At 47.4% G+C, this 9,280-nt stretch overlaps 1 protein-coding gene across 6 annotated transcripts in view; it reads left to right on the top strand.

Annotated features, from left to right (window-relative positions):
* The first annotated feature begins 274 nt into the window (after nt 1-274).
* Nucleotides 275-9,280, top strand: part of CHD9 (chromodomain helicase DNA binding protein 9) — a 272,858-nt gene continuing 263,852 nt past the window's right edge. For 4 of the 6 annotated variants that reach the window (XR_005200569.1, XR_005200570.1, XM_017530098.2 and 1 more), the window contains exon 1: nt 279-355. The gene's annotated coding sequence lies outside the window, so the exon portion shown is untranslated. Of the gene's footprint in view, nt 356-9,280 lie in introns of all 6 variants that reach the window. The other 2 variants (XM_037739114.1, XM_017530100.2) reach the window with 1 other exon arrangement.

Below are 9,280 nucleotides of genomic sequence, written 5' to 3'. Positions count from 1 at the left end.
AACCGGAGGATGGTTACCAGGCCGAGGGCCAGGGCCTGGCCGTCCCTGCGTGCCCCAAGAGAAAGTTCACCAAGTTCAGATCCCAGTGCCCCGCAGCGAGTGAAGGTGGTCCCGCCCCAGGCCGGATCTGGCCACAGGGCTGGCGGCGCGTTGGAAAACCGCCCACGTGGGAAGCCCTGGCTGCATTTCCGCCCTGGACCGCGCTCCCGCCTCCCAGCGCGGTCCCTGCGCGGCCGCCCAGTGCCCACTAGGTGGCGCCTGCGCTCTAGTGGGCGCTTCACAGGCGCAGCTACAGCGACAGCTCGAACCTGAGTCCCAGGATTCCGGGGACTGGAGGGCAGCGCCGGCAGCCAAGGTAGGATTCCTGAGCCCCGGGCGTCTCCCTGGAGCCTCTGAGGTTGGGGTGGGCAGCGGGGCGGCCGCTGGGCACTGCTCGCGGTCTGCAGAGATAACCGGAGGAGTCGGGCGGCCGCACGTGTTGTAGCGCGGTGGGGGGACCCGGAGACCAGCAGTCTCCGAGCTGGGCCTAGAGCAGGGCAGAGCACCAGGTCGCTGGCACGCTCGCATCCTCCCCAGCCCTCGCCTCCGAGAGCATGCCCGAATCCCCAAGCCGCGCGTCTTCGAAGAGAAAGCGGCCACTGTCGCCCAGAGCCACTCCAGGGTGGCAGCCGAGTGCTGATAAGGTCCAGAGCACCACTTCTTAAACTTGTCTGCATGTTGGCGTGGCTTGGGGAGCATTAAAAAGATACCGATGCCCCAGTTGCACTCACCCCCACCCCCCAGAGACTCAGATGTGATTGGTCTGGGTGGGGGGCTGGACATCTGGGTACTAAAATGTTTGCAGGAGATTCCAGCTGGCAGCCAAATTTGAGGACCCTTGATCTAAGGAGTTAGAAAAACGGAGGACATTTGTTTGTTCTAACCCAGAATGCTGATGATTCCCTCCTCCTCCTTTTCCTCCAGTTCGTCGTCCTCCTCCTCCTCCTTTCTCATGTGCCTTTTAAGCAGGAAATGCCTCTGCCTTTGTACTGTCAAACCCAAGATAACAAACTAACCCCCCTCTTCCCAGTAGGGCTGGTTCTGAAAGGGTTGAATTCAAAAGTGGGCAGGGAACAGAAAGACATCAGTGTGGAATGCGAGAGAAGACTCTTGGGGTTTATCAGTAGAAAGGGGGTTCTCCCCACCCTGATCCCAGAGAAGATCAGGAGTCTGGCGGGAACTGTCTTCATCATTTTAGCAAACCTAGCTGATCAGGCAGTAAGAGCCCTTGTAACAAGTAAGGGTCCTTATAACTAGTAAAAATGTGCCCTTATGTTTGTTTGTTTTATAGACATGAGGCCTCACTATATTGCCCAGGATGGTGTCAAACTCCTAGGCTCAAGCCATCCTCCCGCCTTGGCCTCCCAAAGTGCTGGGATTACAGGCATGAACCACGGCGCCTGGCCGACCCCTTATATTTATATAATCAGCGGAGTTACTAGCATGGGCTTAGACTCCCCAGAGGCAGCCCTTCCTTCTGTGTGACCTTGGACACTCACTGAACCATCCCCAGCTTCAGTTTTTGTATCAGCTAAATGGGTATGATAGCTCTTAGGGTTGCCGTGGTAATTAACAATAAAAGCTACTGTTTACTAAGGGCTCACCCTGTGCTAGAAGCTTTCTTCGCAGGGCCACGTTGACTCCTGACCATAACTTCCAAGGTAGTACCATGAGTACTGCATTTGATAGCTGAGAAAACTGAGGTTCAGAGAGGCCAATGACCTTGCTTGAGGTTATGTAATTAATTAATAAGAAGGATGTCCCATATTTGAAGCCAGGCTGTCTGCTCCTGAGCCTAAGTGCAAAAGAACCATACCCTGCTGTTCCCCTTGTTGATTGGGAAAGCATGCACGGGGCAGGCGTGTGGTGTGTCTTCATCAACACTAGCTATCACTGCTGTGAACTGAGCACTTCCACTGAATTGATTCATTCGTTCACTCAAAATACATTTATTATTGAGAGCCTACTGTGGGTCAGGCAGTTTTCCAGATGCTAGAGATAAAATGTGAGTAAGACAGAATTCAGCCAGCCCTAAATGAGAGAAACAGGAAGAAAGTGAAGTCGGTTCTCATTATTTACAAGTTCTGAATTTGCAAATTCGTACCCTGTAATCCTAGCATTTTGAGAGGCGGAGCGGGAGGATCACTTGAGGCTAGGAGCTGGATATCAGCCTGGGCAACATAGCAAGGCCCTGTCTGTTTATTTAAAAATTATATACATTAAATAATTCTTTAAAAAAAATTGTTTGTGGCCAGGCTTAGTGGCTCATGCCTATAATCCCAGTACTTTGAGAGGCTGAGGCAGAAGGATTACTTGAGTCTAGGAGTTCCCGATCAGCCTGGGCAACACAGTAAGACCCCGTCTCTTTATTTTAAAAATTATATATTTAAATAATTTTTTTTTAATGTATTTGTGGCCCAGTACAGTGGCTCACACCTGTAATCCCAGTACTTTGGGAGACTGAGGCTTGAGCTTAGGAGTTTGAGACCAGCCTGATCACTTAAGCTTCGAAGTTTGAGACCAGCCTGGACAGCATAGTGAGACCTTGGCTCATTTAAAAAAAAAAAATAATAATGAGGAAAAAAGGCCGGATGCAGTGGCTCATGCCTGTAATCCCAGCACTTTGGGAGGCTGAGGCGGGTGGATCCCCTGAGGTCAGGAGTTCGAGACCAGCCTGGCCAAGATGGCAAAACCCCATCTCTACTATACAAAAAATTAGCTGGGTGTGGTAGCAGAAGCCTGTAATCCCAGTAGCTTGGGAGGCTGAAGCAGGAGAATTGCTTAAACCTGGGAGGTGGAAGTTGCAGTGAGCCAAGATCACGCCATTGCATCCCAGCCTGGGCGAGAAGAGCAAAACTCCATCTCAGAAAAGAAAAAGAAAGAAAAAAATGTGTATGTAACTTCCAAATCAATATCCATGGCACTTTCACAGTCATATGTGGATGCGTGCAGAACAGTGAAAAAGTTGAGTCACCCAACATGCACTTTCCCAGCCAAGGGCAAACAGGGGACACTCTGCCTTCTGGTTTCAGCTCTTGTGCTACAAACAAGTGTCCTTTTTGTGGTGGACTTAGTGCCACATTTTTTGCATGTTTGTGCATTTTTGTTTGCAATGTCGCGGTTTGAAATGGCCCCAAGCATACTGCTGATGTGCTGTCTCATGTTCCTAAGCACGAGAAGGCTGCAGTGTGCCTTACAGAGAAAACAGGTCTGTTAGGTAAGCTTCGTTCCGGCATGAGTTATAGCGCAGTTGGCTGAGTTCGACGTTAATGAAACAACAATATATACTGAATAAGCTGTCTTTTCTTTTCTTTTCTTTTCTTTTTTTTTTTTTTTTTTTTTTTTTTTTGAGATGGAGTCTCACTCTGTTGTTCAGGCTGGAGTGCAGTGGGACCATCTCTGCTCACTGCAACCTCCACCTCCAGAGTTCAAGCAATTCTCCTGCCTCAGCCTCCCATGTAGCTGAGACTACAGGCACATGCCACCATGCCCAGCTAATTTTTGTATTTTTAGTAGAGGCAGGGGTTTCACCATGTTGGCCAGGCTGGTCTCAAACTCCTGACCTCAGGTGACCCACCCACTTTGGCCTCCCAAAGTGCTGGGATTACAGGCGTGAGCCACCAGGCCTGGCCTATGAGGTGTCTTTAAACAAAAACACACATAAACCAAGGTTATGTGTTGATTTGCGAGGCAGAAGGTGGGGTGAGGAAAAGATGTTTCTGGAAGAAACATCAGCATGTGCAGAGATGGCCAAGAGCTTGTCAAGACCAGGGGACTCAAGGAGAGCCAGTGGGCAGGGAGTGTGGTGGTCAAAGGGAGCAGAGGTGCGATAATACAGCGGTGTGCTAGGGAGAGAGGCTGAGGCCAGGCGGCACAGTGTTTTGTGGGCAGCTCTCATTTCATCCAATTAGCACAGTAATCTTGGCTGGCTGGACAGGATCATTTCCACCTTTGAGAAACGATGAAATTGATGTTCCATGATGTTAAATGACTTGCCTAAAGTTGCACTGCTGGTAGGCAGCAACACCCCCTCATCCCCAACTTAATCTAATGTTGACCAGATGTTTGGGTTTTTTGTTTTGTTTTGTTGGTTTTTAGTTTCTTTTGTTGTTGTTTTTAGAGACAGGGTCTTGCTCTGTCGCCCATGCTGGAGTGAAGTGGTATGATCATAGTTACTGCAGCCTCAGCCTCCTGAGCTCAAGGGCTCCTTGCACCCAGCCATGTAGCTGGAACTACATGTGCACGCTATCATGACCAGCTAATTTTTTAAACAGGGTCTTGCTATCTCAAACTCAAACTCCTAGACTCAAGTGTTTCTCCTGCCTTGGCCTCCCAAAGCACTGGGATTACAAGCATGATCTACCTTACCCGGCTGACATTTGGGTATTGATCTGAAATTTCAGGATGTGGTCTGGAAGTTCGGCTTGTTTGGGGGAGGAATCAGTAACTAAGTGATGGTGAAAGTGATCAAGCATGGATGAAACCATGTGGGATAGTGGCAGGGTGTGGAGAAGAAAATTTCTCATGTCCTTTAAAAAAGAAAACTCTTCCTGGTGGCTAGGCACAGTGGCATATGCCTATAATCCCAGCACTTTGGGAAACCGAAGTGGGAGGAATGCTTGAGGCCAAGAGTTCAAGACCAACCTGGGCAACATAGTGAGATCCCACCTCTATCTTTAACAACAAGAAAAATGGGAAAATATTTTCAATCAAAAAATATTCCTGGTATAAAGACATGAATGCCTCTGTGAAAGAGTCTTAGATCCTTGCAGAGCGTGGGAGTGATGACCATGGTCATAAAGCTGTGGCAAAAGGAAATGTGTAGCTCTGATTCAAACTTCCCCCAGATACTAGGTCTAGGGATCACCCCCCCCCCCCCATTCATGGGGCAGCCAGGCCTCAATCTGCCTCTTGTCTCTGCAGGATAATGACCTTATACAGGCATCAGCAAACTTTTTCTGTAAAGGTCCAGAGAGTAAATATTTGGAGCTTTATGGGCCATATGGTTTTAGTTGCAACTGCAGTAAATTCTCAGTGTCATTGATAAGTTCTTAGAAACTGCAACTTTAAGCGAAATGACGTACAGTAAGTCCTCAAATAACGTTGTTTCTTGTAATGTTGATGAGAAACTGCCACTGTAGAGTAAAAGCAGGTATGTAAACAAATGAGTATATCTGGGTTCCAATAAAGCTTTATGGACATTGAAGGTTTGAATTTCACATAATTTTTCTGTGTCACAAAATATTGTTCTTTAAACATTTTTCCAACCATTTAAAAATGTGCAAACTGGCCAGGCATGGTAGCTCATGTCTGTAATCCCAGGACTTTGGGAAGACTGAGGAGGGAGGCTTGCTTGGGGCCAGAAGTTCAAAACCAGCCTGGTTCAGTACCAACCCATCTCTACAAACAAACAATAAATAAGTGATGTGGCCTGGCGCGGTGGCTCACGCCTATAATCCCAGCACTTTGGGAGGCTAAGGAGGGCGGATCACGAGGTCAGGAGATTGAGACCATCCTGGGTAACATAGTGAAACCCCGTCTCTACTAAAAATACAAAAAAAAGTTAGCCGGGTGTGTTGGCACACTCCTGTAGTCCCTGCTACTCAGGAGGCTGAAGCAGGAGAATCGCATGAACCCAGGAGGCAGAGGTTGTGGTGAGCCGAGATCTCGCCATTGCACTCCAGCCTGGGTGACAGAGCCAGACTCAGTCTCAAAAAAAAAATTTTTTTTAAAGAAAGAAAGACAGGGAGAGAGAGGGGGAGGGGAGGGAGGGAGAGAAAGAAAGAGAGAGAGAAAAAGTGAGAGAGAGAGAGAGATGGATGGATGGAAGGAAGGAAGGAAGGAAGGAAGGAAGGAAAGAGGAAGGAAGGAAGGAAGGAACAAACGAACCATCCTTGGCTCACAGGCTATACAAAAACAGGCAGTAGGCTTGATGTGGCCCATCGGCTGTAGTTTGCTGACTCTTGATTCAGAATAATGGGACGGAGAATCTGAAGGATACTAAGTAGGCCAGGCGAGGGGCACTGGCTCATGCCTGTAGTCCTAGCACTTTGGGAGGCTGAGGCAGAAGGATTGCTTGAGGCCAGGAGTTCAAGGACAGCCTGGGCAACATAGTGAGACCTTGCTTCTATTTAAAAAAATTTTTAAATTAGCTGGGGCCTGAATTGGTGGCTCACACCTGTATTTCTAGAACTTTGGGAAGCTGAGGTGGATTACTTGAGTCTAGAAGTTCCAGACCAGCCTGGGCAACGTAGCAAGACTTCATCTCTACAAAAAAAAGAACAATTAGCCAGATGTGGTATGCACGTGTAGTCTCAGCTGCTCGGGAGGCTGAGGCAAGAGAATAAATTGAGCCCATGAGTTTGAGGTTGCAATGAGCCATGATCATGCCACTGCTTTCCAGCTTGGAAAAACGAAAATTAGCTGGGCCTGGTGGCATGCTGCTGTAGTCGCAGCTACTGGGGAGGCTGAGAGGGGAGGCTCACTTCAGACCAGGAGTCTGAGACTGTAGTGAGCCATGATTGCACCACTGTACTCTAGCCCAGGTGACAGGGCAAGAGGCTGTCTTTTTTATTTTTTTTTTTTTTTTAGCCTAAATCCCGCTCTGTTGCCCAGGCTGGAATGCAGTGGCACAATCTTGGCTCACTGCAACCTTCGTCTCCCAGGTTCAAGTGATTCTCCTGCCTCAGCCTCCTGAGTAGCTGGGATTATAGGCATGCGCCACCATGCCCGGCTAATTTTTGTATTTTTAGTAGAGATGGGGTTTCACCTTGTTGATCAGGCTGGTCTTGAACTCCTTACCACAAGTGATGCACCTGCCTCTGCCTCTGCCTCCCAAAGTGCTGGGATTAAAGACATGAGCCACCACGCCTGGGTTTTTTGTTTTGTTTTGTTTTTTTTGTTTTTTTGTTTTTTTTTTTGTCAGGGGGAGATGGAGTTTCCCTCTTTTGCCCAGGCTGGAGTGAAATGGCATAATCTCGGCTCACTGCAACCTCTGCTCCCCAGGTTCCAGCGATTTTCCTGCCTCAGCTTCCCGGGTAGCTGGAATTATGGACACCTGCCGCCATGTCTGGCTAATTTTTGTATTTTTAGTAGAGACAGAGTTTCGCTGTGTTGGCCAGGCTGGTCTCAAACTCCTGACCTCAGGTGATCCACTAACCTCGGCCTCCCAACATGCTGGGATTACAAGTGTGAGCCACCATGCCCGGCCAAGATGCTATTTCTTTAAAACAAATCGACAAAAAAGACAGACACACAAAAAGAATACTAAGTGTTCATCTAGTTTGAGTCCTTATCTGATGACCTATGAATCTCCATGGAACATTCTCAGCCATTTCTTGAGTCCTCAGTAAAATGGAACTTCCCATCTCACTGGGCAACTCATTCCACTGACAGAAGTTTAAAGCTATGTCTTAGTTGCAGTTTCCCTCAAAGCAGATTATAAGAAAAGGATTCAGGTGCTAGAAATTTATTTAGGAAATGATCCCAGGAAGCCCAGTAAGAGTGAAATGAACCGGGAAAGGGAGGAAAGCCAAGAAAAACTGTTGATGAGTGAGTTACCACTGGGCAATTGGGTCTCCATCCCTCAGGGATTCCTGGAGAGACTGTAGAAGACATTTCAGAAGTGTCCCACGAAGAGGCAGGGAGACTGGGATATTTCCTCTGACTCTCCTTCCTCCTTATTGAGGGTTGTTTTGATAACTGTCTGCTGTGCATACCCTGAGGCCAGAAAATGACTTAGAGACAGCCCAGGGTGTCTGGAAATGTCTGCAGGTAACCTTGGGTGAGCTGAGGAGCATGGGTGGGGCACCCGCAGTGTCTCCAATATGGTCTTTCTGACTTTGCTTTCTAAGACATGCAACTCATACCACAGGGGACCTTGTGAGATGACTTGGTGTGGCACAGAGAGACACAGTACCCAAGAGCACAAAGTCTCAGAATAGGAAAGGGATTTTTCCCTTTTGAGCCATCTCTGATCCTTCTCTGCCTGCCTGCCTCTCACCCCTGGGGCTGCCCTCTCTCCCCAGAGCAGGTGCTCCACCCACACTGGCCTTTCACTTCCTCCAACTTGCGGGACTGAGATGCTTCCTTCTGAGGGCAGTCAACAAAAGTCTGAGTGAAGTAGTAGAATGCTACTGTAACACTTTGGAAAGACAGCAGCCCTCCAGTTCAGGGCATTTAAGAGGCAACAGTTAAGTGTGGCCATTTAATAACATTGTTAAAACTGTAACAATCTAATAACATTGTTTGCTTCTATGTTTATCTTCACTGTTTCCACCTATACATGGCTTTTCATGTATAGTAGTAATATAATGTTTCCTTTAAAATAAATGTGTGTAAATCATGTGTTTATTTAAAGAAAAATATTAAATAAGAGGATTGATGGTATGAGGATAGACTATCATAGGCATGGGCGGTGGCTTATGCCTGTAATCCTAATACTTTGGGAAGTAGAGGCAGGAAGATCACTTGAAGCCAGGAGTTGGACCCCAGTCTGGGCAACATAATGAGAATCCATGTCAACAAAACATTTAAAAAATTATCTGGGTGTAATGGTACATGCCTGTAATCCAGCTACTCAGGAGGCTGAGGTGGGAGGATGGTTTATAGGAGTTTGAGGTTACAGTGAGCTATGATTGTGCGACTGCACACCAGCCTGGGAAACAAAGCAAGACCCCAACTCTTTAAAAAAATTATATATATAAAATAATTCAGATCATTCAATTAATCCTCACCAACGAGGGTTAAGTACTGTTTGAAGTAGGGACTATTTGCCCCATTTTACTGCTGAGCAGACAGGCATAGGGAAGTTAAATAACTTGCCCAAAGTTATATAGCTAGGAAAATAAACCCAGTTAGTCCTGCTCCAGATTTTTGCTTTGAATTGCAGGATTATGCTGCTTCTCATAAATTTCACACACACACACACACACACACACACACACACACACACACACACACGATGTGGAGGTGATATGTGAATAACTGAAGTTAGGGAAAAACTGCCTTAAAAGGTTCCCCCTCTTTATCTGTTTCCCTGTATTTACTGCCCTTTGGTTGCCATACTTTTACTTTTTCTTTCTTTCTTTTTTTTTTTTAAGAAAGGCAGATTCTCACTCTGTTGCCTAGGCTGGAGTCCAGTGGTATGATCATAGCTCACTACAGCTTAAACTCCTAGGCTCCTGCCTCACACCTCGGCCTCCAGAGTAGCTGAGGGTACAGACATGAGCAACCACACCCA

This window comes from Cebus imitator, unplaced genomic scaffold, assembly GCF_001604975.1.
Source record: "Cebus imitator isolate Cc_AM_T3 unplaced genomic scaffold, Cebus_imitator-1.0 Scaffold63, whole genome shotgun sequence".
Taxonomy (NCBI): domain Eukaryota; kingdom Metazoa; phylum Chordata; class Mammalia; order Primates; family Cebidae; genus Cebus; species Cebus imitator.
This window is presented reverse-complemented; position numbering and strand designations above follow the sequence as displayed.